Source organism: Kogia breviceps, chromosome 5 (genome assembly GCF_026419965.1).
Source record: "Kogia breviceps isolate mKogBre1 chromosome 5, mKogBre1 haplotype 1, whole genome shotgun sequence".
Lineage (NCBI taxonomy): Eukaryota > Metazoa > Chordata > Mammalia > Artiodactyla > Physeteridae > Kogia > Kogia breviceps.
The window spans coordinates 17,944,465-17,956,834 of record NC_081314.1 but is presented as its reverse complement, the minus strand read 5'-3'; the positions used below and the strand labels follow the sequence as shown (position 1 = coordinate 17,956,834).

The following is a 12,370-nucleotide window of genomic DNA, read 5'->3' as shown; positions in this document are numbered from 1 at the left end:
CTGAGTAGTGTGGGAAGAGCTAGTGGCTGTGGCCGCCCTACTGGCTTGGATGGGCTTGGGGGTGTGGCAGTTGGGTCCGCAGAGCTCAGGGCTCTTGAGCTGGCACTCTAAGGCCCATAGAGAAAGGGCCGTGTCTCCAGAGCCTGGAGTTGAGGTAGGATGACTCTTCATGTACCTCTGTTTGGAGCCTCATGTTCAGAGGGCATTTTTTTTTTTCTCTAGAGAAAGGAGAGTACACAAGGTGTCCTGTGACAGGGTTGAGGGGTGTGTGTGTGTGTAGGTCGGAGGAGGACGGGAGTCGTTTGTACCTTTTTCTTGCTGTAGCAGGTTCGTGGGTCATTAAGTGAAGAGGACAGTGTTGGGGTGAACTGGGGGCATCTGTCGATGGCCATTGTCTCCCTCACACTTTCCTACGTGCACTGTGCTCTTAGCTCTTCTCGCTTAACTGAACCCAGACGGCTCTGTGGGCACAGCCTCTCCCGGGGCCCTGGCTCTCTCAGTGCCCTGTTCCTCGTTCCTGTACTGTGGGGAGTCAGCGTGAGTCAGCAGCCGTGGCCGGGCTCTGCCCCTCCTCATTGCTGGGTTCTTAGCCTACTGAGCACCATTTGAGCCCGATTCTACCAGCATGCCCTTCTCTGGCCTTAGCCTTCAGTACTCTGTACACCCTCACAGTTGTCCTGTCCGTCTCTCACCACCTCTGCTCCTGGACTCTCCAGCCCTCAATCATCCCATTCCTCTGGAGCCCTCTCCCCCCACTGGCCTCTGCCTTCCTGTCCCAGCTTGGACTTTGCCATTATGCCAGATGTTAACAGCCAGGCACTGTTCTCAGTGTTGGTGCTGTATGACACTGTGATGGACAAAAACCCTGCCTTGGCGACCTCACATTTGGGTGAGAGATTCAGAGAACAAAAGCATACACGGCATGGGTAGTTTTAGGTCCAAAAGTAGTGTGAAGAAGGCAAAATGGGGTCTGTGTCATCCTTGCTCCAATTCTCCTTTTGCCCTGGGGAGTCCCATCCCTGGTTCAAGGCTGCAGCCGTCCATCCGTCCGTCCGTCCATCCATCCATCCATCCATCCATCCATCCATCCATCCATCCATCCACACACCCATCCGTCCATCCGTCCATCCATCCATCCATCCATCCATCCATCCATCTGTCCATCCATCCATCCATCCATCCACTCATCCATCGAGTCACTTATTCATCCACCCACCCATGTTGCCAGTGGGGCCTGAGCCTGCTAGAGGAAAGCCCTGGAGCCTTGCTCCAGCCTGAGCTGGGCCCTCAGTTCACCTCTGGTCTCTGGCTTGAATATATGCTGTGAACCTCCCCTCAGCTCCTGTTTTTATCTTCTTCACTTTCCCTGATCGAAACCTTAACTTACTTCTCTAGTCCCCACTCTGATCAGATGACATCAGCATTTTCTTCGTGGAGAAAATTGAGAGCATCAGGTTCATCTCTCTCCATAGGTGCCTGTTTCTCCCTCCCCACCGTCTCTCCGTGTCTCCCCAGGCTCAAAGAATGAGGTGCTTCACCTGGGCTCCTCACTCCATTGCTTCCTATCTGGCATCTTGCTTTCTTGACTGGTTTAACTTCTCCCTCTCTTAAGTCCTTCCTCTGGGCAGTAACTGTTTGAACATGTATGGACTTCTTGTCTGCTAAACCAAACCTTTCTTAACCTGAATCTCTGTTTAACTGATGTCCACAGTCTTTTCTACCTTTTCCCTTAAACTCCTCTTGTCTCTTCTTCCTTTATTCCTCTCTGGAATCTGGCTTCTGCTTTTCTCCCTCTGTTGAATGACAGCTCTCCTAATGACCTCTCCAAATTGCTAAATCCAGGGAATTAAGGGCATTAAAGAGGTATAGTAACAGAGATAACCATTATTAAAATAAATATAAATCCGCCTAAATAACAGAAACATTTACATAGAATAGATCAAATAAACGCATCACATAGAGAAACAGACAAGCCTCCCCAATGTTCTCTGCCAGGCACTGTTTTCCCACCAAGCCCCTGAGGGAAACCACCATCTTGACCTTTAACAGCATAAATTAGTTTTTCTTGGTTTTGTATACTATATAAATGGAATCATATAGCGTGTGGTCTTTTCTGTCTGGCTGCTTTCATTCAACGAGACTACTGAAATTTTTCCATATTGTTGCAATGTGTGTTATTCTCGTGGTTCTCCTTAGGCTTTTTTTTTTTTTGATGCTTTTTTTTTTAAATTTTAGAATTTTATTTTTTTACACAGCAGGTTCTTATTAGTTATCCATTTTATACATATTGGTGTATACATGTCAATCCCAATCTCCCAGTTCATCCCACCAGCAACACTCCCCACCACCACTTTCCCCCCTCTTGGTGTCCATACGTTTGTTCTCTACGTCTGTGTCTCTATTTCTACCCTGCAAACTGGTTCATCTGTACCATTTTTCTAGGTTCCACATATATGTGCTAATATACGATATTTGTTTTTCTCTTTCTGACTTACTTCACTCTTTATGACAGTCTCCACATTCATCCACGTCTCTACAAATGACCCAATTTCATTCCTTTTTATGGCTGAGTAATATTCCATTGTGTATATGTACCACAACTTCTTTATCCATTTGCCTGTCGATGGGCATTTAGGTTGCTTCCATGACCTAGCTATTATAAATAGGGCTGCAGTGAACATTGGGGTGCATGTGTTTTTTCGAATTATGGTTTTCTCTGGGTATATGCCCAGTAGTGGGATTGCTGGGTCATATGGTAATTCTGTTTTTAGTTTTTTAAGGAATCTCCATACTGTTCTCCATAGTGGCTGTATCAATTTACATTCTCACCAACAGTACAAGAGGGTTCCCTTTTCTCCACACCCTCTCCAGCATTTGTTGTTTGTAGATTTTGTGATGATGACCATTCTAACTGGTGTGAGGTGATACCTCATTGTAGTTTTGATTTGCATTTCTCTAATAATTAGTGACATTGAGCAGCTTTTCATGTGCTTCTTGCCATCTGTATGTCTTCTTTGGAGAAATGTCTATTTAGGTCTTCTGACCATTTTTTGATTGGGTTGTTTGTTTTTTAAATATTGACCTGCATGAGCTGTTTATATATTTTGGAGATTTATCCTTTGTCCGTTGATTCATTTGCAAATATTTTCTCTCATTCTGAGGGTTGTCTTTTTGTCTTGTTTATGGTTTCCTTTGCTGTGCAAAAGCTTTTAAGTTTCATTAGGTCCCATTTGTTTATTTTTGTTTTTATTTCCATTTCTCTAGGAGGTAGGGCAAAAAGGATCATGCTGTGACTTACGTCATAGAGTGTTCTGCCTATGTTTTCCTCTAAGAGTTTTATAGTTTCTGGCCTTACATTTAGGTCTTTAATCCATTTTGAGTTTATTTTTGTGTATGGTGTTAGAAACTGTTCTAATTTCATTCTTTTACATGTAGCTGTCCAGTTTTCCCAGCACCACTTACTGAAGAGACTGTCTTTTCTCCATTTTATATCCTTGCTTCCTTTGTCATAGATTAGTTGACCGTAGCTATGTGGTTTTATCTCTGGGCTTTCTGTCCTGTTCCATTGATCTATATTTCTGTTTTTGTGCCAGTACCATACTGTCTTGATTACTGTAGCTTTGTAGTATAGTCTGAAGTCCTTCAGCTCCGTTTTTTCCCTTAAGACTGCTTTGGCTATTCGGGGTGTTTTGTGTCTAGATTTTAAGATTTTTCTAGTTCTGGAAAAAAATGCCATTGGTAATTTTTTTTTTTTTTTTTTTTTTTTTTTTTTTTTTGCGGTACGCGGGCCTCTCACTGTTGTGGCCTCTCCCGTTGAGGAGCACAGGCTCTGGATGCGCAGGCTCAGCGGCCATGGCTCACAGGCCTAGCTGCTCCACGGCATGTGGGATCTTCCCGGACCGGGGCACGAACCCGTGTCCCCTGCATCAGCAGGTGGACTCTCAACCACTGTGCCATCAGGGAAGCCCACCGTTGGTAATTTGATAGGGATTGCATTGAATCTGCAGATTGCTTTGGATAGTATAGTCATTTTCACAATATTGATTCTTGCAGTCCAGGAGTATGGTATATCTCTCCATCTGTTTGTATCATCTTTAATTTCAACAGTGTCTTATAGTTTTCTGCATACAGGTCTTTTGTTTCCCTAAGTAGGTTTATTCCTAGGTATTTTATTCTTTTTGTTTCAGTGGTACATGGGAGTGTTTCCTTAATTTCTCTTTCAGATTTTTCATCATTAGTGTATACGAATGCAAGAGATTTCGTGCATTAATTTTGTATCCTGCTACTTTACCAGATTCATTGATTAGCTCTAGTAGTTTTCTGGTAGCATCTTTAGGATTCTCTATGTATAGTATCATGTCATCTGCAAACAGTGACAGTTTTACTTCTTCTTTCCCAATTTGTATTCCTTTTATTTCTTTTACTTCTCTGATTGCTGTGGCTAGGACTTCGAAAACTATGTTGAATAGTAGTGGTGAGAGTGGACATCGTTGTTTTGTTCCTTATCTTAGAGGAAATGCTTTCAGTTTTTCACCATTGAAAATGATGTTTGCTGTGGGTGTGTTGTATATGGCCTTTATTATGTTGAGGTAGGTTCCCTCTCTGCCCACTTTCTGGAGAGTTTTTATCATAAATGGGTGATCTCTTGGTTATTTAGTAACGTATTGTTTAGCCTTCATGTATTTGTGTTTTTTACATTTTTTTCTGTGTAATTGATTTCTAATCTCATAGCATTGTGGTCAGAAAAGATGCTTGATATGATTTCAATTTCCTTAAATATACTGAGGCATGATTTGTGCCCCAAGGTGTGATCTATCCTGGAGAATGTTCCATGTACACTTGAGAAGAAAGTGTAATCTGCTCTTTTTGGTTGGAATGTCCTATAAATATCAATTAAATCTATCTGGTCTTTTGTGTCATTTAAAGCTTGTGTTTCCTAATTTTCTGTTTGGATGATCTGTCCATTGGTGTAAGTGAGGTGTTAAAGTTCTTCACTATTATTGTGTTACTGCCGATTTCCTCTTTTATAGCTGTTAGCAGTTGCTTTATGTATTGAGATGCTCGTATGTTGGGTGCATATATATTTATAATTGTTATATCTTCTTCTTGGATTGATCCCTTGATCATTATGTAGTGTCCTTCTTTGTCTCTTGTAACATTCTTTATTTTAAAGTCTATTTTATCTGATATGAGTATTGCTACTCCAGGTTTCTTTTGATTTCCATTTGCATGTAATATCTTTTGCCATGCCCTCACTTTCAGTTGGTATGTGTCCCTAGGTCTGAAGTGGGTCTCTTGTAGACAGCATATTTATGGGTCTTGTTTTTGTATCCATTCAGCAAGCCTGTGTCTTTTGGTTGGCGTATTTAATCCATTCACGTTTAAGGTAACTATTGATATGTATGTTCCTATTACCATTTTCTTAATTGTCATGAGTTTGTTTTTTCTTTTAAAATAAATTTATCTATTTATTTATTTTGGGCTGTGTTGGGTCTTTGTTGCTGTGTGCAGGCTTTCTCTAGTTGTGAGCGGGCGCTACTCTTTGTTGCGGTGCACGGGCTTCTCATTGTCGTGGCTTCTCTTGTTGTGGAGCACGGGCTCTAGGCGCACGGGCTTCAGTGGTTGTGGCATATGGGCTCAGTAGTTGTGGCTTGCAGGCTCTAGAGCACAGACTCAGTAGTTGTGGCACATGGGCCTAGTTGCTCCACGGCATGTGGGATCTTCCCGGGCCAGGGCTTGAACCTGTGTCCCCTGAAGTGGCAGGCGGGTTCTTAACCACTGCGCCACCAGGGAAGCCCTATGAGTTTGTTTTTGTAGGTCTTTTTTTTCTCTTGTGTTTCCTGCTGATAGAAGTTCCTTCAGCATTTGTTGTAGGTCAGGTTTGATGGTGCTGAATTCTCTTAGCTTTTGCTCGTCTGTAAAGCTTTTGATTTCTCCGTCGAATCTGAATGAGTTCCTTGCTGGGTAGAGTAATCTTGGTTGTAGGTTCTTCCCTTTCATCACTTTAAATATATCATGCCACTCCTTTCTGGCTTGTAGAGTTTCTGCTGAGAAACAGCTGTTAACATTATGGGAGTCCCATGTATGTTATTTGTTGTTTTTCCCTTGTTGCTTTCAATAATTTTTTTTTGTCTTTAATTTTTGTCACTTTGATTACTATGTGTTTCGGTGTGATTCTCCTTGGGTTTATCTTGCCTGGGACTCTCTGTGCTTCATGGACTTGGGTGGCTATTTCCTTTCCCATGTTAGGGAAGTTTTTGACTTAATCTTTTCAAATATTTTCTTGGGTATTTTCTCTTTGTCTTCTCCTTCTGGGACCCCTATAATGCGAATGTTTTTGCGTTTATTGTTGTCCCAGGGGTCTCTTAGGCTGTCTTCCTATCTTTTTTTTTTAGATGTTGGGGGTAGGAGTTAATTAATTAATTAATTAATTTTTGCTGTGTTGGGTCTTCATTTCTGTGCGAGGGCTTTCTCTAGTTGTGGCAAGCGGGGGCCACTCTTCATCTAGGTGCTCGGGCCTCTCACTATCGCGGCCTCTCTTGTTGTGGAGCACAGGCTCCGACGTGCAGGCTCAGTAGTTGTGGCTCACGGGCCTAGTTGCTCCATGGCAGGTGGGATCTTCCCAGACCAGGGATGGAACCCATGTCCCCTGCATTAGCAGGCAGATTCTCAACCACTGCACCACCAGGGAAGCCCTGTCTTCATATATTTTCATTCTTTTTTCTTTATTTTCTTCCATGGCAGTGAATTCCACCAATTCTGTCTTCCAGGTGTCTTATCTGTTCTTCTTCCTTAGTTATTCTTGTATTGATTCCTTCTAGTGTATTTTTCATTTCAGTTATTGTGTTGTTCACCTCTGTTTGTTTGTTCTTTAATTCATCTAGGTCTTTGTTAAACATTTCTTGCATCTTCTCGATCTTTGCCTCCGTTCTGTTTCCAAGGTCCTGGATCATCTTCACTATCATCATTCTGAATTCTTTTTCTGGAAGGTTGCCTATCTCCACTTCATTTATTGTGTTTCTGGGGTTTTATCTTGTTCCTTCATCTGGTACATAGCCCTCTGCCTTTTAATCTTGTGTGTCTTTCTGTGAATGTGGTTCTTATTCCGCAGGCTGCAGGATTGTAGTTCTTCTTGCTTCTGCTGTCTGCCCTCTGCTCTCCTTAGTCTTTTGTATGAACAGACCACAGTTTATCTACTGTTGGTGGGCATTTGGGTAATTTCTAGTTTGGGATTATTACAGATAGTTCTGATATAATCATTCTGTTATGTGATTTTGGTAAATAAACAAATAAACAAACTTCCACGTTTCTGTTGAATCTGTAGTGAGGAGTGGAAGTACCGCCTCATAGCCAGGCATACATAGAGCCTTAGTGGACCCTGACCAAGCGTTCTTCAAAGGCTGTGTCAGTTTTCACTCCCACCAGCAGCATTTGAGAGTTCTGGTGCCTTAACCTTATCACCAACTCTTGAACAATACCATACTGCCTTAATTATTCAGTTGATAGTATGCATTCACATCTGGTAGAGATAGCTCCTCTTGATTATTCTTTTCTTGGAGTTTTCTTGCCTAGTCTTGTTTCTTTTTCCATATGAAATTTAGAAATCAGTTCGTCTTGTTTTAGAGTGAAAGCCGGGGGTGGAAGTAGGGCATCCTTTTGTTGTTTTTTTTGGGATCCCATTAAATTTATGCACTAACTAGGGAAAATTGACATCCTTATGAATCTGAAACAATCTAAAAACACAGTTTGCATTTTTATTTGTTAAAGTGTACTTTGTTCTCCTTGACTGTTTTAAAGATTTCCTTGTTTATTCCTAAGTATCTTTTTATTGTAGATGGGGTCTTTTCTATCTTCTGTTGTTTTTTAGGTATATATGAAAGCTTTTGATTCTGTTTATCAATTTTATATCCAATTACCTATTAAGTTCTCTTATTATTTGTTATAGGTTTTCATTGTTAATTCTTTTGACTTTTTCAAGTATATTAGTATATTGCCTAATACAAATAGTTTTTTCTTTCCCAGTTATGTTATATCATTTCTTTCTCTTGTTCAGTTGCATTGATGTATCTCCATATTTTATCAAATGCAGTGATAAGCAGTGGTTGTCATAGTGGGCATCTTTGTTTTGTTCCTAACTTTAGAGAGACTGTCACTAGTGTTTCCTAATTTTATATATTTTTCTCATGTTAAGAAAGCTACCACTTCTTCCTATTTTTTTTAACATCTTTACTGGAGTATAATTGCTTTACAGTGTTGTGTTGGTGTCTGCTGTATAACAAAGTGAATCAGCTATATGTCTACATATATCCCCTCCCTCTTGCGTCTCCCTCCCACCCTCCCTATCCCACACTGGTTCCTATTTTAATTTTTGTTGTTGCCTACTTGTTTTATTTTTAAATCATGGGTGGGTATTGAATATTGTTAAGTGCCCTTTCAGCATTTATAGAGATAATCACATGATTTTTCTTAGTTCTATTTGTAAATATATCTTAATACTTGTTATATTTTATAAATGTTTTATTTTGAATGTTTACATCAATATCATGGAATGTTAGCTGATTATGGGGGTATTTTATTTATTTTAAACTTTTAATTTTATATTGGAGTACAGCCGATTAACAATGTTTTGATAGTTTCAGGTGCACAGCAATACATATGCTGTGACTCAGCATACGTATGTGTATACATATGACTCAGCCATACATATGCATGTATTCATTCTCCCCCAAACTCCCCTCCCATCCAGGCTGCCACATAACATTGAGCAGAGTTCCCTGTGCTATACAGTAGGGCCTTGTTGGTTATCCATTTTAAGTATAGCAGTATTTACATGTCAATCCTAAACTCCCTGACTATCTCTTCTATGGGGAGGTGGTGTATTTTAAAATCAGGTTTTGGTGTCAGTGCTCTTGCATCATTTATTAGTTTGCTAGGGCTGCCATAACAAAATACCGCAGACTGAATTGCTTAAACAAAAATTAATTTTCTCACGGTTCTGAAGGCTAGAAGTCCAGGATTGAGGTGCCAGCAGAGTTGGTTTCTGGTGAGCCCTCTCTTCTGGTTTGCAGATAGCTGCCTTCTCACTGTCCCAATGTGGCCTTTCTTCTCTGTGCACAAGAAAGAGAGATCTCTGGTGTCTTTTCCTCTTAAAAGGACACCAGTCCTTTCAAATTAGGACCCCAACCTTTATGACCTCGTTTACTTTATCTCCTTAAAGGCTCTGTCTCCAAACATAATCACATTGGGGGTTAGGCTTCAATGTATGAATTTTGGGGGTGGGGGTACATAGTTCAGTTCATAAAGTGCCATAATGAGAATTTGCAAGTTTTCTATGCTTTGGAACAATTGAAATAGTATTGGGATTATCTGCTCTTTAAAGATCTGTTGGGATTTTCCTGGTGGCACAGTGGTTAAGAGTCCACCTGCCAATGCAGGCGACATGTGTTCGAACCCTGGTCCAGGAAGATCCCACATGCCGTGGAGCAGCTAAGCCCGTGTGCCACAACTACTGAGCCAGTTTTGGTAAACTATATGTATTTTTTCTATGAATTACCTATTCCAGATTTTAAATTTTACCTGCATAGGATTATGCAGGGTTATATAGTCTTAGAAGATTAGCAAAATCTGTTTCAGTGGTTTTCTCTGACATTTCTTGTTTTATATTTTCTTGATAGTTACCTAGTAGTTGAAATATTTTATTGATGTGTTTCAGAGAATCAACTTTTTGTTTAATTTTTGTTTCTTTTTAAAGCTATGTCTTTTCTGCATTTTTATTGATTAATTCCTTTTGTGCTTTCTTTCAGTTAATCATCTTTTTTCCTTCTCGAACTTTTGAGCTAGAAGTGTAATAAATATATTGTTTCATTTTTAATACTGTATTTAAGTCCACTGTAGAAAACATAGTCAAATAGCCACATCTAACTGTAGGGGAGGTTAGGAAATATGATAGCCATTTGCCCATCGTTTCTTTACAGTGGTAGAAACAGAAGCTGGATTGTTGGTGGATACTTAGGAGTCTCTGCTACACTCTCTAAATCCTTTTTAAATAGAAACAAATAGTATGTACAAACAAAAAAACTTAAGTATAGAAACATGTAAAATGAAATGCAAATATTTTCTTTTTCCTTTTTATCTGTCTTTCCCAGAGTTAAGCACTATTAAGTTTCTTGTGTATCTTTCCAGAAAAAAATTTATATGTCAAATATATATCAATATATTTACTTTTAACTGAAAAAAGATTATATTATAGACACTTTCACACCTTACTCTTTTTTCACTTTCTTTCCCTATTATGGCATACAGGTCTACCTTATTCATTATAATGACTGTATAGTACTCCACTGTATGGATGGAACGTTATTTAAACATTACCGTACTGATGGACGTTTAGATCTTTTACAGTTTTTGTTATAGCAGTGCTGCAGTAAACATCTGTGTGTATTAGTATGTTTTTGTGACTATATCTGTTGGATCAGAACTCAGTAATGGAATTTTGTCAGTGAGCATGAATTCTTAAAATTGTTTTAAAAAAAAAAAAAGAGGGGGAAGGTGGTATTTCTGGGTAGTCAAAGTCTCCTGAATCTGAAACTCTACACATACTTGAAAAACTGTATGTAGGCCAATAAGAAGAAAAAATAAAACTACCATTTCCATTCCTTTATCATAATTGTAAGATAGGAAACTACAAACTTCGTATAACAATAAGTAGAACAATAAATACCACTTTAAAAAAATTGTTATTTTTGGCTGTGCTGAGTCTTAGTTGTGGCACGCGGGATCTTTAGTCGCGGCATGTGAACTCTTAGTTGCAGCATGCAGACTTCTTAGTTGTCGCATGCATGGGGGATCTAGTTTCCTGACCAGGGATCGAACTCAGGCCCCATGCATTGGAAGCTCAGAGTCTTAACCACTGGACCACCCTAGAAGTCCCTGAACACCACTTTCTAGTAGGACTGTTTCTTGAATTTTGGCAACGAGTCTCTGTGGAGAGCTGGAAGAAGTGTTGAGACACTGCTCAGAAGAAAGAGAAAGGAATTTAGAAGAAATCACTCAGGGAGAGAAAGTTCACTCTTTTCACTATAAGAGTGAAAATACTGGGAAAGAGTTCTGTTAGGTCAGAAGAGTGACTTAAGGGGAGGGACTTAAACATGCACAAGAATCAAGAAAGCATGGAAGGGCATTCCTTGTAGGGAAGATAAGATTAAAAAGGAAGAGAGAGGCACCTTTCGAAATTGTGAAGTGAAGGAAAAATGAAGAAAGAGGTAAATTTATGTGTCTGCAAGAGTAAAAAAAAAATTAAGGTCATACTACCCCTTTCCCTACCATCCTCTCTAATATCAAGACACCCATTAACTAAGTGGCAATTCGTTATACTGACAGAAGAGGGCGCTCTTGAACTGGGAATCTTGTTCACCATCCCAAACTGTCAACCCTGTCCACAAAATGCAGATACAAGTAGTTTATCTATACAGAGCTACTAAGATAAGAAAACCAAAAATGAGAACAAAAAACTTCACTTGACAAGACTCCCTTCATTGTAAAAGTTAGTCATTCAGCAGATGATCACACTGCAGTTGAGTTCAGTAGCCTCAACTCATCACCTGAGTTATGAAAATCAAATTCAGAAACTAATTACAGGGCTTCCCTGGTGGTGCAGTGGTTAAGAATCTGCCTGCCCATGCAGGGGACATGGGTTCGAACCCTGGTCCAGGAAGATCCCACATGCCGTGGAGCAACTAAGCCCGTGTGCCACAACTACTGAGCCTGTGCTCTTGAGCCCGTGAGCCATAACTACTGAAGCCCATGTGCCACAACTACTGAAGCCTGCATGCCTAGAGCCTGTTTTCCGCAACAAGAGAAGCCACCGCAATGAGAAGCCCTCGCACCGCAATGAAGAGTAGCCACCGCTCGCTGCAACTAGAGAAAGCCCACACGCAGCAACGGAAGACCCAACACAACCAAGCAATCAATCAATCAATCCATAATAGCTCAACCCCTAGGGTTGCTTTAAAAAAAAAAAAGAAACTAATGACAGAATGGACATAAAATAGGAAGAAGTAAAGTTAGAGGTGACTGAATTAAAATGGGAGGGGACAAAATCATATATGAGAAATGGAGACAGAATTTTAAAGTGCTCTAGGGAGAGTGTATTTGAATGACATTTAATAAGGAATGTTGAAGAAAAGTGGGAAAACAACCAAAAGCATAAAGAAAAGTGTAAAAAAATCAGAAAAAAGTGACTAAAATGGAAGATAGACAAAGAAGACTGAACATACATATAACTGGAGTGTCTGATGAAGGACAAACAGGAAGAGAAGTAATGGTTAAAACTGTAATCTAAGAAGACATCACAGAAAAAGACCCAGAGCTA

General features: G+C 40.1%; 1 protein-coding gene across 10 annotated transcripts in view; it reads left to right on the top strand.

Annotated features, from left to right (window-relative positions):
• Positions 1 to 12,370, top strand: part of PCCB (propionyl-CoA carboxylase subunit beta) — a 142,329-nt gene that overhangs the window by 40,979 nt on the left and 88,980 nt on the right. The window lies entirely within an intron of this gene.